Source organism: Rattus norvegicus, chromosome 3 (genome assembly GCF_036323735.1).
Source record: "Rattus norvegicus strain BN/NHsdMcwi chromosome 3, GRCr8, whole genome shotgun sequence".
Lineage (NCBI taxonomy): Eukaryota > Metazoa > Chordata > Mammalia > Rodentia > Muridae > Rattus > Rattus norvegicus.
The window spans coordinates 50,600,520-50,612,662 of NC_086021.1; the positions used below are offsets into that span (position 1 = coordinate 50,600,520).

Genomic DNA, 12,143 nt, shown 5'->3' on the forward strand with positions numbered 1-12,143 from the left:
CAGCACAGTTAAAAATATCAGGTGAAGAAATAAGACTCATAAATTTACACATGTGGTAAAAGTATAAGGAGTTAAATACAAATATGCACTTGACTAAGCAAGAAATAATCTGTAGAAATCTTTTTTAAAAAATCTGATGAAATATGTATCAATTTCTTGAGTTCATTTTACTATAGTTTTACAAAAATTTTATTTCTCTATATTATTCTTTATAATTACATGCAGTTTTCATTATCTGGAGAAGTGTATCAATAAAGTTCAGATAAATTTTTAAGATAGACTACACAAAGACATAGTACTACTATTAATAGCTACTTCAGTCTCTTTGCTCTTCTCTTTTCTCTTTCCTATACCTTCTCAGGTAAGACAGATGCTGGGCTGTGAGAAACCCTATGTCAAAGCCAACAAGAAGGTGTGAGTACAGCCATCTGTAGCCTTAGAAATACCATCTTCTCACGTGGCCTCTAGCTGTAGGTGACACCTTGGAGACAAACATGGCCTTAGGTGGTATGACTTTGGACAACAGCAGGGACCACAGACCCAAAACCTAGACATGACCTTCATTGGCAGCATAGTTTGTGGACGACCACATGCCCGCCATACTACTGGAGGCCATTATGAGGTTCGTGTTGCATGCTGTCACCAGGGACCACATTGAAATCCATCTTCCATGGTACAACCTGAGGCTATGTGGATGTCCAAGATCCATGTAGCCATGAGAAACCATGAAAGTCCAGATCCATGCTGTTGCTGGCTGTTTGAGACAAGAAGCTTCTATTGCAGTGATATAATGACTCCAGACTCCTAATTGAGTCTGGGAGACATTGAAGACTTCTTTAACAAACCTTCCGGCTAAAATTGAAACACTCTAGACAGGAAGCCATTGTGGAGTGTACTTAAAATTGTGATAAAGATGCTGTTGTATAGCTTTTCACAGTTGATAGCTTATCCTGGGGCATGGGGTAGGGACAGACTCAGTTACTTTTAAAGGGATGACCATACTCCAATGAGTACATAGGTAACAAAAAGTGAATTTGGTATTTTGTTTTGTTTTTTATATTATTTTTTGGGGGAGCACATGGGTAATGGTTAGACGTGGAAGGAATTGGAAATGCGTGTGATAGGTACATGTATAAAATACTCAAAAGTGGGTCACTGCTGATGGGAGAGACTCTGAGCTAGAGGACCACAGATGATCATTGGCTGGACAATCAACTACAGCATCTTCAACATAGCAAAGAAATACACAACTGAGAAGTTATACATGGAAACAGTGGTTCTCAACCTTCCTGATGCTGTGCCTCTTCAACCCTGTTCCAGGTGTTGTGGGGACTCTCAATTATGAAACAATTTCTGTTGTTACTTCATACTGCTACTATTATGAATCATAATGCAACTATCATAGATGCAAGATATCTGATATACCACCCTTGCAAAAAGGTTCATTGACCCCAAGAGGCCACAACTCACAGGTATGGAACTATTGCCCTAACATGTCTTCATTTGGTTTCTTACTGGATGATGCATTTCATGGTGTCACCATCATACTCAGTTCCCCTTTCAGCCTCTCACTACAAAGTTTCAGTCCCATGGTCTATCTGCCTACCTTCTCAGATATTTCAAGCATATTCAGTCCAGCTCTACAAAAACAAGGCTGCAAGTATGAATAAATACAGATAAGACTTTTATTGGGTTTGATGTGAACAATGAGTAGATGCTGGAAAACGAAAGAATATGAAATTATATCTATATTTCTGACTCTGTAGGTTTCCATCAATATGGTGACAGCTGGACTGTATCCATTGATAGAGGATCTGCTTTTCCCAAAGCAGGTTGTACCTTTGGACTCTGGGATCTTGCTCTGAGGTTCTGCTCTTGCCACTTTCTGTAATGAAAATAATTTACATATTGTCAGCTGTCCACTGTGGTTTCCTCTACTTTCTAACCATACCTTTGCAATTAGACTTGGAAAATTATCCCACTACTAATTTCCTCTCCTATTCAGAGTTAATAGTTTCTTAATCTCATTTCCATTTCTTTTCTATGTGCTTTTTTCTTCACTCAGAATCTTTCTTTCTGCTAAGAGACCCATTTTGTTTCTTTGTTTTACCCAGATTACCTTGATGATCTTTCTAATGTTAATTTAGCTTCTCTAACTTTCTTTCAGGACTTAGAACTGAGCACTTCAAAAGAGTATTACTTGAAAAGCAGAAGCTGGTTAATCATTTTGAAGAGGTGTTAGTTTTGTCTAGGGTAACTTTGCAAGGATATATAGCTTTTATTCACCATAAAATCTCTGGAGAATAGGAGCAAACACAATTGAAATTCAAACTAGGCCATGCTCTACCTGTCAGAGCTTCGATTCAGGTATAGAACAGAACTGTTTCATAAGAACAATGCTTGAAACAAATGCACTTTCTTCTACATTCGCCTTTGACTGGGAGAGGGATTCTTCCAGAGGGAAGGATCTGATACACGAAGGAATCTACTATGATATATCTATATCATAGTAATATAATATATTCACCACATTTCCCTTTTCTTTTCCTTCCAAACCCTCCCACATAACTATTCCTTCTCTCCTTCAAATTTCCAAATAGATCCAAACCACATGGTCAAGAGAAAGGTTTCAGAATTATAGTGATAGATCTTGGATCCAATGTAGGTCAAAGGTAAACGTGTAGAAATGTTTGGAATAAGTATATCATTCCACACTCCTATTTTGAAATATGGAGTCCAAGAAATTAGGTCTAAAGATTGAAGAGTCTGGATTCTCTAGGAGCAAATTGCATTTCTTAATTTTTGTTTCTCTTAACTTTCCTTCTTCTCTGCTTGTGACTAAACTTTGTAATTAATATCATTTATCTAAGAAAAACAGCTTGTATACAATTCAGAACTTTAAATTTATGCTAACCTCTTTGGAAGAATTTAATGTAACTTCACGATTGTAAGATGAGGAAAAAATAAAAACTTCTTATTTTTTCTAAATTCAAAAAACCTATCACATTTATATATACGTATGCATATACATCACATACACATAATGTACACATACACATATACACACAAACATACTCATACACATACACACACATGCACACATACAAACACATAAACATGCATACATATTACTCAGATAACTGTTCACTCTATACAATATTGTTTGTATGCATGTTTTCAGTATTGATTATTTGGCACTGGACAAGAAAATGGTATGTTCATCCCAGAAGAGGACCACTTCTACGGGTCCCTGATTTCCTCAATTGCCTATATTTCTTTGTGTAGGATTGAGGGTCTGTGAACTTTACTCTAATAGCAGTCTGGAAACATTTGTCTTCATACCCACTGATGCGTACAGTCTTCACTCGTCATCACAAAAACCTCTTATGACAGATGGAGAGCACAACAGAAATCTACAACTAATAGAAATGCATAGTTGAGGAATCCACTCTCAATGGATACATCTAGAAGACACTCCCACACCTAAGGTTCAGGCAACATGGCAGAATATGGGGCGAGAAGATTCTAAGAGTGTGCTGTGTGATGTGTCTCTTAGTAACATCAGAATCTATAGCCATAGAATCTCAGCAACATGACTGCTCAAATGTGAGCTGAACAAGAAAGATACAATGGAGATGCCAAGTTGATCTTCTTTTTATATAATTCTCACTGTGTGCTCCTGAAGGCTTTGGTTACATTTTCATTATCAGTTTTTGTTTACCTGCATTAATATGTTGGTACAAGAACTCCAATGTTTGGATCAGAGAACAAGACGTCTAATACAGGAAGCTAAGAATGACACTTATGTCCCAAGTGGCAGAACCTTTCTTCTTCTCTTTGCCTAGCAAGTGCTTCTTTATTTGTAACAGTTCTATATCCATCGTCTATCAGATTTTGGTAGCCAGTTGAATGGCAGCCAGTGTGATTGGGCTTCAATGAAAACATGAAATTAAGCCATAATGTGAGATATATTTAAAGCTGATTTGGCACCTCGTAGTCAACAAACTCCTATGCACTTAGAGATTCTCTCAGCCAAATAATGTAACCTCATAATTTATCAGTCAAGAGAAATTTAAATGGAAATGACAAACACATACACAGTATAAGCATGAACATGAAATGCCATCTTTTAAAAATGTTAAGAAATTTGGATCAAGCTCATCTGTGAATTATTTAGAAGCTGTTCATTTCTCATTCACACATACATACATTCAATCAGTCTGTATATGATTTTTCCTTTTTCTTGGGGGCATATCATGGCTCGATGTTCTAGGGTCAGCTTGCTTTTTACAAGAGAACCTAGCTTCATCTGTGCTATACATTCAGTAAAGTGCATGGAACAATGATTATCATGCCTAGGAAAGCAGAGATACCGGGATGCAGCAACAGTGCCTCTGAAAGCTTCCCTGAGCAATAACTCTCTTTGTTCAGTTAAAAATTTCTCTTGATTCTTACTGGTAATAGCTCTGTATGAGATAAGATACTGGCGATTAAATGCCTGCATCCTCATCATTTTCCATAAATTTTTAATTAGTATGGTTTTAATTTTTCAAAATATTTTAGGATTATATATCTAATTTCTTGAGGTTCTGCATGTGATCTTCATTCTCATCAAAACTGTATCTGAAAATTATCTCTGCTATGTCTTGATAAAATTATAATAAGAATGTTGGGTTCTGGCAGGAAAGTTTTTACTTATACTATGAATTATTTAAATGTTTTTGCTTGTAAAGTAGGTAGGAGAAATATACTTTTTTGATTTTGACATAATTAAAGTAACATTTTTTATTAAAACAAGCAAATATAGATGGTAAGCAGGCTAAGAATAGAGAATAAAGCATGTTTCAAACATGATGTTATAATAAAGATCCTTCAAAATATGGGCTTTATCTGCCTAAGCTAAAGAAAATATTATCTTCATAAACAACTAGATTTTAAAATAGAACAAACTATAGATCAGACAGCAAATAATTTTCTATGCATAAGCCTTTAAGATTTTACAGTATTAATTTGTAAGTATTCATTTATAACTACATGCAAATTTCCTTTCATTTTTTTCTCTTAGCTGGACAATTAAAAACTGATCACTTACAATTGTTCTTGAGAGATTAGTGACCAGAAAATTTACAAATGCTCTGGCTGCCAGAGAAGTGGGAAGTGCACGAACATGTTGAAGCAAACGCTACAGGCAAATTTGGCCATCATTAGTTACTCCTGCAGATACTGCAGAAGTTGAAATGCTTCCCTCATTGAAAATGTTGCTGAAGTGTCTTTGTAAAAATCCAAAGATGTATGCATGTGTATATATTATGTACATATTATGACATAATGTTGTATAATGTATTTTGTGATCACATTTCACAAATCACTTGTACTCAGTAGGTTCAAGATATTTTAAATGCCAAAACTTCAGCTGTATTTTATGACTTCATAAAACTCACATAACTCACCACAGAACAGAGGTGGCCCTCCAGACTCCTTCCCACATCCAGGGACAGCTTGACTCCCAGGAACTCCATCACAACCAGGTCACAGGTGAAACATACCCTGACCCAATACCTAGTATATTTGGGACCCCCAAGGGGCACAGCATAAGCAGGCCCTTTCTGCCCTGCCATCCTAAAGATACATCTTTTTTCCAGCCCACTATTTGACCCCAGGGGGTCAGGGGTGGCAAAGTTAGCACTCCAGACACCCTTCCACACCCAGACACAACTTGACTCCCAGGAGATTCATCACAACCAGGCAAAGTCTCACAGGGAGGAAGGAATCTAGTCAGAGACAGCAAGGCCAGATAACACCTGAGATAACCAGATGGTGTGGGGTAAGTGCAAAAACATAGGCAAAAGAAGCCAATGCCACTTGTTAAAATCAGAACCCAGTTCTCCTACCACAGCAAGCCCTGGATATCCTAACACACCAAAAAAGCAAAACTCTGACCTAAATTCCCGTCTCATGAAGATGATAGAGACCTTGAAACATATGTAATTCTCTTAAAGAAATATAGGAGAACACAGGTAAACCCTTAAAGAGGAAACACATAAATCCCTCAAAGAAATACAGGAAAACACAGTCAAACAGATGAAGGAGTTGAACAAAACCATCCAGTATCTAAAGCTGGAAATAGAAACAATAGAGGAAAACCCAGGAAAGAAATCAGTAGTTACAGATGCAAGCATCACCAACAGAATACAAGAGATAGAAGACAAAATCTCAGGCCTAGAAGATACCATAAAATATATTGACACAACAAAGAAAATACAAAGTAAAAAAAAAAGCTTCTAACCCAAAACATTTAGGAAATTCCGGATATACAATGAAAATAAATAAACCTAAGAATAATAGAAATAGAAGATTTCCAAAGCAAAGGGTCAGGAAATATCTTAAACCAATCATAGAAGAAAACTGCCCTAACCTAAAGAAAGAAATGATCATAAATGTACAAGAAGCTCTCATAGAATACCAAATAGATGCAACCAGAAAAGAAATTCTTCCCATCACATAATAATCAAAACACTAAATGCACAGAACAAATTTTAAAAGTTGTAAGGGAAAAAGGTGAAGTAACACATATAGGCAGACCTATCAGAATAACACCAGACTTCTCAGCAAAGCTAGAAGATCTTGGACAGATGGCATATAGGCCCTGAAAGAATACAAATGCCAGCCCAGGCTACGATACCCAGCAAAATTCTCAATCACCATAGATGGAAAAAACCAATATATTCCATGACAAAACTAAAATTAAGCAATATCTTTCCAGCCCTACAGAGGATAATAGAAGGAAAACTCCAACACAAAGAGGGAAATGATACCCTAGGAAAAGCAAGAAAATAATCTTTCAACAAACCCAAAAGAACATAGCTACACAAACATAATTCTACCTCTAATAACTTAGATTTCTCAAATGGCCTAGAAGCATCTAAATAAATGTTCAATTTCCTTAGTCATCATGAAAATGCAAATCAAATTGACCCTGAGATTCCACCTTACACCAATCAAAACTCAGTTGACAGCAAATGCTGGTGAGGATGGGGAGAAAGAGGAACACTCCTCCATTGCTGGTGGGATTCTAAGCTGGTACAGTCACTTTGGAAATCAGTCTGTGGGTTCCTTGGAAAATGGAAATGTCTCTACCTGAAGACCCAACTATACCACTCCTGGGTGTGTACCCAAAAGGTGCTTCAACATATAACAAAGACACAGCTCCAATATGTTCATAGAAGCCATATTTATAATACCCAGAAGCTGGAAAAAACCCAGACGCTCCTCAATGGCACAATGGATACAATGGACACAGAAAATGTGGTACATTTACATAATGGAGTTCTACTTAGCTATTAAAAATGACAACTTAGCAAAGCTATTAAAAACAATGACTTCCTAAAATCCATAGGCAAATGGACGAAACTAGAAAAACTCATCCTGTGTGAGGCAGCCCAGACTCAAAAGAACATACATGGTACGCACTTATTTACCCAAAAGTTCAGAAACGCGCAATACAACTTATAGACCATACAATACAACTTATAGACCATACAATACAACTTATAGACCATACAATACAACTTATAGACCATACAATACAACTTATAGACCATACAATACAACTTATAGACCATACAATACAACTTATAGACCATATGAAACTGAACAAGAAGGAAGGCCAAAGTGTGAAGGCTTCAAACCTACTTAGAAGGGGTAACAAAATAATTATGGTAGGCAGAGGGAAGGAGGAACCTGGCTGGGCGATGGGGAGCAGAGAGGAAAATAAGCAGAGGCAGGACCAGGTATGTGAGGAGACAGAGGATAAGTTCAGAGGGAAAGGAGAATGAGTAAAAATAAGTAGCAGTGAGCAGTAAGAGTGGGGAATGGGGGAACCACTAGAAAGTCCCAGATGTCAAGGATATGGGAGGCTCCCAGGACCTAGTGGGGATGATATTAGCTGAAATACTCAACAACAGGGCGATAGACCCTGAAGTGACCATCTCTAATAGATAGATATTGCCCACAGTGGAGGGATGGCACCATCCACACATCTCAAATGTTTTAATCCAGAACTATCTCTGTCTAAAGGAAATGCATGGGGGGAAAATGGAGCAGAGGCTGAAGGAAAGGGTGTCCAGACACTGACCCACTCCATCCCCAGATACCAAACTCCAACACTGTGGCTTATGCCAAGATGTTCTTGCAGACAGGAGCCTGGAATGACTCTCGTCTGAGAGACTCTGCTACACCCGACAAAGACAGATGCAGATATTCACAGACAATCATTGCACTGAGTTTTCTCCAATGGAGTGACACTGGGTATACCAGCCACACTCTGTGCTGAGGAGTACTTAACTAACAACCACAACCACAACTACCACCACTACAACAACAACAACAACACCAACAACAACAAAATAGGATCCTCAGAGAGAGAGAGAGAGAGAGAGAGAGAGAGAGAGAGAGAGAGAGAGAGAGAGAGAGAAAGAGAGAGCACCTAAATGTTGGAGGGGAAGGGGATGAAAAGATCTAGAAGTAGTTGGAGAAGGGAAAAATAAAGCAATCAAAATATGTTTTATGAAACTCTCAAAGAATAAATAAAAACATTAAGAAGTATCTATTTATGCATATATACTTTGATGATGTTTTTGGAGGATGGAGGACATCATAGTCAATTCCTCTTGGATATTGCTTTTCTTTTCCATTTTAACAGTGACTTCATTTTCTCCTTGCTATTTTCAGTTTTCATGCTTACAGATGACCTTATTGTAAACATCTCTGTCAAGTACATTTTCCTAACACCTGTTACAAAATGCTACAGGCTTCCATACACATGTGACACCATATTGGAATGATCCAGTTCATTTGGCATAATGCAAATAGGTAGAGTGTATGTTGCCTAACAAATTTAAGCAGCATTATATTTTTTACCAAGGAGACTTTGAGAAGATTTTGGATGATATAGTATATAAATATTCTTTCAAATTACTTATTATCAAAGCAAACCATCCAAAGATACAATACTTAGAACTATGTGCTATTTTGTTAAAGATAATATAAAACATAAAATAAAATGTAAATATTTAAATCAGAATTTTCACAATATTACTATACATATAAGAATAAATTACAATTTAAAGATATTAATTTTTAGTTAATCAAATGTTTCCTGAAGGAAAATTTACAGCATACATACATATATGCATACATTCATGCATACATACAAACATACATATAAACATTAATTGATTGGTTTTTGGGGTTTTTTTTTGCAGAGGTACTCAGGTGTCACTGTGCATGTAAGAAGGCCTACTTCCATCCTGTAGGTTCTGGGGATCAGGGTTAGAGCTAAGCACCTCACTCAGCAGACCACTAGCCCAGAGGGAGTCTTGTGCTTTACATTTTAAAATAGATTAAAAAGAGAAAATGGAAGATATTCTAAGGGGGAATTTTCCTCTTCGAATAATGTTCTATCTGTTGAGGAACTAGGAAATATTTAGTATCATCTATTGGTAAATAAATTCATAAAATGTTTATATGCTATTGATTTCACAATCAGAATAGAATCAGTATAATATAGAATAAAAAGATTATCTCTATGACTTCATTTATTTATTTCAAAAGGTGTTTTACAACCCAATATGTATCTTTATACTTGTTTTATTCATTTATAAGTCAAATTATCCAGTTACTATCCTATCGCCAAAGAAAAAATACACACACACACACACACACACACACACACACACACACACACACACACCATCGTGCAAAGATTTTCTCCCAATTCAACAACAAGGTGTTCTAAAGGAGAATACAGTTACTGATTAGAAAGAGAAAAATTTAAGTCTAAAACTTCAAAATAATATTTTCCCTGAATATTGTTTTGCTTTGAGAGTAGTGTGTACATGTCCAGGACAGAGAAAGTGGCCAGGACCCTTACAACAGGTTGAGAAGACAGAATCACTTCTGAGAAGTAGGCCCTGAAGATTTTATTAGGAGTGCACAAGAGATTATTTTCCTGCAAGCCACTCAGGTAATTCTTAAGCACAGTCTGTGTTTCAGATAAACACTGATGGTAAGGGCCACCGTCCTTAGAACACACCACATGATACACAGATGCTTCACCATTAATGTTGCATATTTTCTGAATGTGACACTGATGGTTTTCTGTCCGTGTGAAATCTGGATTATCCCTTTAACAACATAGTCACATTTTTAACTTTGTATGTGAGGGATTTTATTAGTTTTTGTTGACAAAAAGCCTGCTTTTACGTGGGTTCCTAAAGCATACCTCTTATTTTATAGCCTCTTATTTTCGACTGCTAATTTTAAAAGAAAATCTAGCGATTATTAGTTTGGCAAACATTTCCATTTCTGTGTATTATTGCCTAAACGCTAGGTTTCCTGTCGCAAAGGCATCTTAGTTTTTCTGTTTTCAAGTGTCACTCCAAGTAGATGCTTCTTACCTAATTACTTTCTAATACATGTGTCGTCCCATCAAATAATTATCAAGAAAAAGCAGTAGGCACTGGAAATGAACAGCTCTTCTGTAATATGCTGTGTTCCCTGAGCATGGCTGGTCTTACTTCCTTAGCCTTTAAGACAGCAAAAATGCAAGCATAAACATACTACACATCAAATAACAAATTGCGTAGGAACGAACATAATAATATTGGATTCCTAAGCTGCACTGCTGTCCTTGTTTATACACAGGGCTTAGGCTTGATTAGGTGGTGGAGGATGATGCAAATGGCATAACAAATCTCTATTAATTGGGAAAGATTTCCCTAAGGATGCAGATTTGAAATTCTCTGCTAAAGGAGTCGAGCCTAGGAGGATGCTAGGAAAGAGATGCTTGAATGTATGACACCTTGTTTCCATAAAGGGATAAGGAGAGATTAGAAGTGATGGGGGGGAAATGCATCTTGGGAGTCTATTGGGAAATAAGGAAGTCCATACTCAGGATGCTTAAGTGCATGCGGCCATGTCAGGTTTGAAGACCTGAATGATCGCTGGGATGGTGACATTAGAGGAGGGGAACCATTTAAAACAGGGATCCCAGAGAGATGACTAAGGGTTGTGGCAGTGGTGTCTATTGTGGTGATGTTGATGGTGATGAAGTCTACATAGACGCATTTAACAGGTAGAGGGGAAGCAGTTTGCATGATTCTCTCAGGATGTTTTTTGTTTTTGTTTTTGTTTTTGTTTTTTTTTTTTGTATTTCAACTTTTTTATAAGCCTGCTCTTAAGGCAATTATTAGACATTTTAAAGAATCATAATATGTGTATAGTTATGTCAAAGAATTAGAAACATGGGAAGCAGGAGGGAACTGAGACCAGATATTTGCCATTTAACCTCAGGCTCTTTTGGAGAGAAATTAGCAATGTTATATGAAAAGAAAGCTATACCTGGTGTCCTGTTTTCAAGGCTGGTGATACATTGTTCTAATGCCGGGTGATCACCAGCTAGAGAAGGCCTAGCTGACCTTCAGATCTTCTGGTATGTCATATCTGTCTATTAAGAGACCCCTAAAGAAAAGCAACAAATGATTTTAATTACTCTGAAAGAAACGAAATGTTGAACACTATAAACGGTTTGCTTTGTGAGGCTTCGTATATCAGATTAAGACTGTAATAAACTCACATATTGCATGATACTACAATACAACAAAACCCTGATTTTATTAAACACTGATAAAATGGAGAGTTTTGCTCAATAATACTGGGCCATCTGTACAGACTCTATATGGATATAGTGATCATAATGTGAGATTTTAGTTTAGGAAAGGCCAGAAAATATAGTCCTATAGGCATAAATACGTCACCATGGCAAGTATATTAATAAGTGTGCTGAGAATTACATTAAATATATGCTCTCTTGAAAATACATGTAGTTTGCCTAGCTGTGAGATCATTATTGAAAATATGATAACCAACATTTCTTACCCACCGCATTTCTTTGGTTTTGGTTGATAATTTTAGTCACCACATAACTAACTGTTAAAGCTCCATTTGGTTACAGGAAGAGGCTTTTACTGATTGGGATGTTTGTACAAAATGACTTGCCATCTCTCCTGAGTGTGAGCTATGCCAACCTTGAACTCTGCTGCTTTGAGAAAAGTGCATGCTTTCTGGTTTATTCTAACAGGATG

General features: G+C 36.8%; 1 long non-coding RNA gene across 1 annotated transcript; it reads right to left on the bottom strand.

Moving 5' to 3' along the window:
* Positions 1-1,661: 1,661 nt before the first annotated feature.
* LOC134486358 (uncharacterized) lies at positions 1,662-3,547 on the bottom strand. The gene is made up of 2 exons (XR_010065182.1): positions 3,343-3,547; positions 1,662-1,885 (listed from the first exon to the last, which is right to left on the bottom strand). It is a non-coding gene; the product is annotated as an uncharacterized LOC134486358 (long non-coding RNA).
* Positions 3,548-12,143: the final 8,596 nt, after the last annotated feature.